This window comes from Mycteria americana, chromosome 7 (genome assembly GCF_035582795.1).
Source record: "Mycteria americana isolate JAX WOST 10 ecotype Jacksonville Zoo and Gardens chromosome 7, USCA_MyAme_1.0, whole genome shotgun sequence".
NCBI classification, from domain to species: domain Eukaryota; kingdom Metazoa; phylum Chordata; class Aves; order Ciconiiformes; family Ciconiidae; genus Mycteria; species Mycteria americana.
The window spans coordinates 29,557,200-29,565,000 of NC_134371.1; positions in this window are offsets into that span (position 1 = coordinate 29,557,200).

Genomic DNA, 7,801 nt, shown 5'->3' on the forward strand with positions numbered 1-7,801 from the left:
TTAAGTACTTATGCAAGGAAAAGGGGCTGATGACCTCGATTATATTTGCATTGTGTTTCCTGTTGTTAGCACTTCCTTGGCGGAATTACTGCAATACATCTTGGACTCCAATTTCATCTGCCAGCTCCACGAGACTGCAGCCAGCCTTTGGAGAGGTCCAAAAATGCTTAAAAGTTGAGCTGTATTTCTTCTTCTCCTGTCCTGTCTCAGCAGCCGCTCATGTCTCCATAGTGCCGTTTCGAGGAGATCAGCAGAAGCAAATTTGCCCCAAAGCTCCTCTGAAACTCAGGCATCATCTGCAGCAGATGGACAACCACAGCTTCAACTGACTGGCTCATGACCTGCTCTGTCAAATTGCTACACTGAAACAACACATTTCAGAATAGCTTGATTGCTATTATTTAATAAAAAAGAGGGCTTATAACTTTCTGTTGCAAACAAAGCTGCAAAAACTTCACAGTTGTATCTGGAGGGGGAACATTTTGTGTTTTGCAGACAACTATAAATCTGGATATTTGCATATGATTTCATCAGTATTTGACTTTGCAGGTATCCCATAGTTAAGTAGGACAATTGGCTCTGGACATCACTGACCTTCAGAAGACCCAACAGAACAGGGGAACTGGACACCATCCTGGTGAATGACGTTGGGATCAACAAGTGGAAGGTAATGTCCATGGAGGGAGGGAAAGCTGGTGTTGTAGCTGTGCTGAGCCTGCTGATCCTCAGCTTCAGTGCCTGTGCTCAAGCTCTGGCACTGGAGAAGGGTTATTGATCTATTCATTTTCTCCTGACCAAGTCTTCCTGACTCAGCAGACCACTAACCAATTTTGCAGGTCATCTGTGTAATAATTTTAAGCACAGAAGCTGTGCTTCTCAGACCTTTCCATGACAGTGTTACCCTTCTCTGTATCTTTTCCAGATCTTCTGTGGGACCTTGTGAAATAGGAGCAGATCTGCACCATCACTCACAATGCAGGACTGGTACAGGATCACTGTAATGCCCTCTGCTTTATTCTCTCTTCCTTTCCTGATGACAAAAAGGAGCAAGAAACTATGACTTATTTTAAAAAAAAGCCATAAATCGTGACGAAGCTGACACTGCCATTGCTGAGTGTGGGCTCCCACCCTGAAGCTGGTGTGAAGTTCTGGTTGTGCCACATCCAAAATGAAACAAGGAAACAACAAAGGCTTAGAGACAGGCAATACAAATCCTTCCAAGTGTGGCTAGAGTTACGATATTGTCTCTGTTTTTTCCCAGGAGAGAATGAATAGAAAATGAAATGACTGTAATAAATGGCATAAAGAAGGTCAAGCAGGCAATCAAATTTATTTTTAGACAATTACAACAGTGTCTCATTCAAAGGGACACTGAATAAACTTGAAAGGCAACAGACCTGAAACTGACAAAAAGACACTTTTGTGAGCAATTCATATATAGCTTAGGGAATTCATTGCCCCAAGATATTGCTGCAACTAAGTTCTCCAGTTATGTTATAAAGAAGAAAGCCATTACAAAAGGTATAAACCTCCACATTCCAGGACTTAAGGAAGCTTATTCCACAGCGCCTGTTCTGGGTTTTTCTGCATCTCCTTCTGGTATCTGTGGGTGGACAGTGACACTGGTACCGGACACTGGTGCTGTTCTGAGCAGGTCTGGCTGTTCTTATCTCCTGGCATCTGGAGATTTCCATATTGCAGCTGGCCATCTGAGAGATGGCACTGTGTGCTGCTCTGGTGGAGTTGGCAGAAGAATGTTTTGCGTTAATGAGAAAATTGGGAACATTAATTTCCCCCGAGGCTGGACGCACGTTTCAGGACAGAGTTCTCTAAGCGGTTGTTCCCACGCTGGGAAAGGAGATGCATTGTGGAGTGACAAGGGATGTGGTCTGCTGTGAAGCAGAGGAGGAGCTGGGGAGTTGAACGCTTCTTCCCTCCCACCTTGAGTCACCCTGATCTTTGGATGCAGGATGCAGCACTGTCTGAATGGGTGCCCCAACCAACTAAGACAAAACTTGATTTTTTTTAGCTTTTCATTCAAATTAAAGCAAGACAAACCTTTGCTTGGTGGCAAGGAACAGAGAATCACATAAAGGTCTTTTGGAGGGGCCCATGGAATCCCCTACTCTATCCACTGTGCACTGGGGCACAGCTCTGTGAAGACAACCCAAGACCATGGAGAATGTTCTCCAGGCAGAAGTGGAAGAATTTATGCATTGGAAATGAACTACAAAGAGGCTGAACACACCATCTGCAAACCACCTTGCCATTCCCAACCTAGGCATCCTGTGTGCTGAATGAAGCAGGTGAAATACCATGGAAATGGTACATAATTGGGGACCTTCTCTCCAGACTTTGGCATGAGAAAACAAACACCCTAATTATAGCATTTAACAACTTCTCAGCCTTTCACCTATGGCATTTAACCTTTTTTTGGGTGTGTACCTGCATGGACTCCTCAGGTGACTACCTACCTACCTACCACGGACTCCTACTGCAGCATCCTACTCTATACTAACACTGAGTGTCAATCACTTCTTCCAACCTTGAAGTCCATTTCTAAACAACAGTGGATCTTTATCCATCACTGTAGGATATCTTAGCCACCTGTTTGACTCCAGGTTTCATATACTTAAAGACTTCTGCTTGGAGCTGCCTCATTTTCCTTCATGTGAACTGGTGTGCCTTGTATTTTTTAAGGAGTGTTGCTTGGTCCTGCTTTTGGACGCTATTTTGACCTATCTGTTAACACCAATTTCAGCCTTGCTGGGTAGCCATTCTCAGCAGCACACTTTGAGTAGTCTAAAGCTCAGTATGACTGTGCCCATCCCACCATACAGACAACTGTGCATCCCAGTAGCCCTGCTGCTGAGTTCTGCCACGTTCATCTCATCTGCACCCACAAGGACTTACTACTGTTCATGTTATAAACATTGTGCTGAGCACAACTGTGTTATCATCACTGTGTTCACTGAATCACTCACAAGCTATTTCCAAAGCTGGCCCCGTTCTGTTGTTTCGCTATTTTCCACCCAGACACAATATTTCTTCCTGGTCTTGGATGGGTTGGTAATGAATGGTATGAAATAGCAATGAATAACCAGGCTTCTGCAGGGGCGATATGGGATGGGATGCAGTCCAGGACCTGCCGAAGTGCTTCCCCGATTATTCGAAGGGGTCGCTGTTCAATGACAGGCACAAAGCCCTTCCTCTACGCTGGATGCATTCTCCCTGCAGTGCTGGGAGCTTTTGCCAGCCTGAGAAATGAGAGACTGGGACTCAAAAGAAGTAATCTTTTAAAACATAAATGGCCAAGCTGATTTACTTCCAAATACGCAACAACAAAAAAATTGCTGTTGGGCAGGGACTTCGTTGGCCAAATTTCAACAGAGCAAAATTTTACAGCAAAGTTATAATGACTTTAAATACCATTGTTGGTTTATAACAGAAAAGGTGGCAGACTGTTAGCTAAGACTGCTCTTCCAAGTGATGCTTTACCATGATGCATACTCCATGTATGTGGTAAGTTGAAGATCCACATGATAAATTTTGGATTCATGTGATAAACCACATAAAACAATTCTTAGCCACTTCCCCCATGATTTTCCCAGATCTAGGACATTTCCAGAATTTCCTCTAGTAGTTCACTCCCCTCAGCCAGTCACCTCACTTCAAAAGCAGTCTGCCAAAGCCACTTCTGCTGCCTCCCCAGGCTGTGAAATTCCCTTCCCAAATGAACCACAAGTAGAGGAGTAACAACAGTCCTCAACTGCCCAGAGCCTTAAGAAATTATCTCTGATGAATAGCAAAAAAAGAATGCTTAGATTATGGACAAAAGACCATATCCCAGGGAAGCCAAACTTGAATGTAGTATTGATGAATGGGTGCATAAAGTCCTAATATTAGCAATAACAGTGGGACATTTCAATGAATTTTGAAAAATGTGTGTTACTACTGGCTCCTCCTTGGACATGCTGGAAATGTAGACTAACCTAATCAGGTTTGCAGAAGAGAGCACAGATTTAGGTGTCAGTGTTAAATGACCCTTCTGAGGTGTCTGGAAAGTGTTAAGTTTAGCCACTGTTTTCTGAAAAATCCCTTTTGGGGGTTTCACATCGGGACCCCAGAACAAAGCCAACCCCAAACAGTCTCTTCAGCAAATCTTGGCCAGGACAACCACATCCAATGGGGCGTGGGATGCAGAAAAAGAGATCTGATTATGTTTGCATGGACTAGCTTCAGCCCTCTCTTACATTGCTCTTCTGCTGTGTTTTGTGTGTCCCTTGCAAGCTAAGCTATACACTGGTTTTGTAACAGGGAGCTGGGCTTGTGAGTGGTTTGGATGGAGCTTCTCATATCATCCAAGCATGACCAGAGTGAGGCAGGGCTCGAAGTGTGGCCTCCAAGCATGATGAAGCTGATGAAGAAGAGCCACCAGGCCTTTTCTTCTCCCCGGGGCCTGAGCCTGGCTGGGTAGCAGCATGGCAGCATGTGCATGTTTCAGAGATGCTGCTGGGGTGCAGCATCCGATGGCCTCATTCTGGAAGTTCATAGGGAAGCTGAGAAAGCTGTTGCAAGCCTCATGCTTAGTTTGCATTCATTTCCTTCCCAAACTCTCATTACCCGAAAGAGAAAGAGAGAGAGAGAGAGTGAGTGCATTCAAGTGGAAATGGTTGGAGTGCACTTAGAGGAATTTAGCCAAAAGGAAAAGGATAGATGATGGTGGCTTTTTTAAATTTTTTTTATTCTCTCAAAAAAAAAAAATCCTCTAGAACTTAAAACTGTTTTAATCAGCTGAAAAACATACGTGGGCTTTACAGCTCTGAGACAGCTTGCACAGGCTCTGATAAATGCCTATCGCTCATTTGCATACGCTAACAGCTACACTTTAATCAGCCTCCTAATCCCTGATGATATTAATGAATTTTTTTTATGCTCTCTCTCTCTCTTCTCCCCCCCCATTTTTTTTTTTTTTTTAGTATCATGTTTGCTAATTCAAAACCGATCAGCGGCTTCTGTGTGCCTTTTTTTATGCAGGAAATAATGGGTGAGCTTGGTACTCCTGTTATCCTGCTCTCACAAATAATTAAGACTACAAAGGGTACAAATCAGTCTGAATGCACGGCACAAAGGCTCAAGCTATGCAAAGGTCTTTTTCTCTCTCTCTTCTCTCTCTCTTTCTCTCTTTTCATTTATTCTCTTCTTCTGACAAGAGGTGGCTTAGAAAGATACTTAGCAAAGCAATGAACTGGTCACTTCCAAAAAGCAAGAATTTCCCAGCCATTTTAAATGCTCGTGATACACGTACGGACTTTTTTTTTTAATGTTTGCTCACTCTGTTATTTGATGCATCCTGCTTTTGGGCGAGGGGGTTGCCTGCTGGAAAAATCTTCCACTGAAATGTTTTACCTTTGTTTTGATGGTTCTGCTTTTCTCCTCAGGAGGGCTTGGCATGGGAGGATGCCACAGATTTTGAGGGAGGGAGAGCTGGAAAGGTCTTTCTTGCGTATGTGGTCACAGGGAAAAGGAACAGCAGAACAAATGAATCCATTTGGTGTGAAAAACTGGCTGCGTGAGCCCAAATGCAGGAGAATTTATCCAGTTTCAGAGAAGATCAGAGGCTCTAGGTGTGTTCTGGTGTTAACCCAGGCTCCAGGCTACTCAGAGACCTCATGTGAACTCCCAGCCCATTAGGCAATTTTCCCCTGCTGTGGCCAAGGTCAACAGATAGATCCAGCTGCTTCAGTCGTGCAGACCCTTCCCTTCTCCTGTCCACCCTTGGGTGCAGCCATGAAACTTCAAGGTGGAATTTGTGTGAGACCCACTGCAAGTCACCTCTACAACTCCACCACAATGACTGACCTCCAAGAGATCCTCCATTTGGAACACCTTCTCACCCTGAAATTAAATCACGTATAAAACTAGTATTTCTGAAGCCTTCTGGATTCTGCAGAGAGTGTGAAACACATTGCTCCACAGACCAACAGGCAGCCAATAAAAGTGCTACAGACTGTGATTAATTTGTGTAGAAATGGATTGATGGACATACAGAGACCAACATGGTGGACCAACCAAGGAAGACTCCCAGAAATATGCTTTCTCAACGCATTTGGTGACAAAGAGAGGGACCCAAGTCATGTCACTGGCCATGACATTGAAAACTACTGCTATAGTTCCATAAAAATAATGCACCATATGAAGTCACACTGACACTGAAAAAGAAAACAACAGCTGTACCTGAGTGGGTGACAAAACAAGACATGCCAAGTGCATACAGAAACTAACAAACTTGGTCGACGGAAAACAGTCACTTTCGTTAAAACAAGCAAAATAAGGATTTGAATAAACTGAAAAAACTTGGTGCGACATCTAAAGGAAGCCTGCAGGCATGTTTGAAGTGTGTAAGTCTAGACTTCCAAATCCAAGAGGATTTTCATATTAGGAAGCTGGGTAAGGTTGATGGAAAAGATGCATACTTTTGTTCAATAATTCTTTTGGGAGATGCAAGCAAACATCTCTGCAGAGTAATCTCAGCACTAACATGTCGTGCTCAGATCTCAGAGGATTAAGATGAGACTGAAACACCAGCAGATGATCTGATGTTTAGGATGACCACAAACATTGACAACACAAAAATGCTTACGTTCTCTAGTAGTGCTTTTGCAGTTAGTCAGATGAGGGCAGATGAATTAAGGCAGGTAGAAGTACTCAGTAGCAAAGGAGCTTGCCAGCTCCAGGAAAAGCTCAGACCATTGTTGAAAACCTCTCACCAGGAGGCTTTTTGGGAATTCATGAGACCATCAGTACTGGTTTTCCTGGTAATAATATTAGTATTGCAGCAATCACAGAAGATTACTCACTGGCCAAGACCCCTTGTGCAAGGCTTGGCACAAATGCTGAATGTAATGATCTCTCCATGAAAAGAGGTCCAAGTAAACTAATATCTTTTTTTCACACAGTGAAGAGGCACTGCTGAATGTTCCTTGCAGATAGTCCAGAACAGCCCAAAGATAACTGAAAATAGAATAAGGTTTGGTGTAAAGAGAAACTGTCAGAGAAGCATCAACATTGGAACATTCTGAGGTCAACAGGGAGCTTAAGACCCAAGTTGATGCAAGGTCATTTCGGTCATGGCTGTCTTGCAAGATGATATCTGAGCCACTGGCTAAAACATACCAAAAGCTATGCTCGCACTAAAAACAGAATACTGGCAATTGTTTTAGATCATTAGTATTTTCATGAATATGTTTATGGGAAGAATTCAATCAAGGTAGAAAGAGACCATAAAGCACTAGGAGCCACAGAGCAAAATCCATTGTACAATGAGCCACCTGGACTTCAGAAAAATGTAATGAAATTGCAAAAGTACTCATTAAATGTGAAATACAGGCCCAGTAAGGAGCTTAGCAGATATGCTTTCAAGAACACCTATAAATAATGAAAGCAATGAACTGCAGGAAGAGGAGTTTGAAGTAAATATGAGTCAAGTACTACCCATGTCTGAAATGAAATTTGACAAGTTCAAACAAGTAACACAAAATGACCCAAGTTGACAACAGTTTGGGGAAAGTAATTCTACATGGATGACCAAAGAAAACATCAAGCCAGTGCTGAGCATAAAAACTTACTGGGACTAGAGATATGAAATTGCTGCAGTTGATGGGATTGTGCACAAAGAACATCCTGTCATAATACAATATCAGCACAAGGTCGGAAATGCTAAGTGTTTCTCAGAAGCAGAATCCTATAGGGTACTGTGGAAAGAAAAGAGCTGTGAGGGCCCCAGGTCTGAACGCCATCG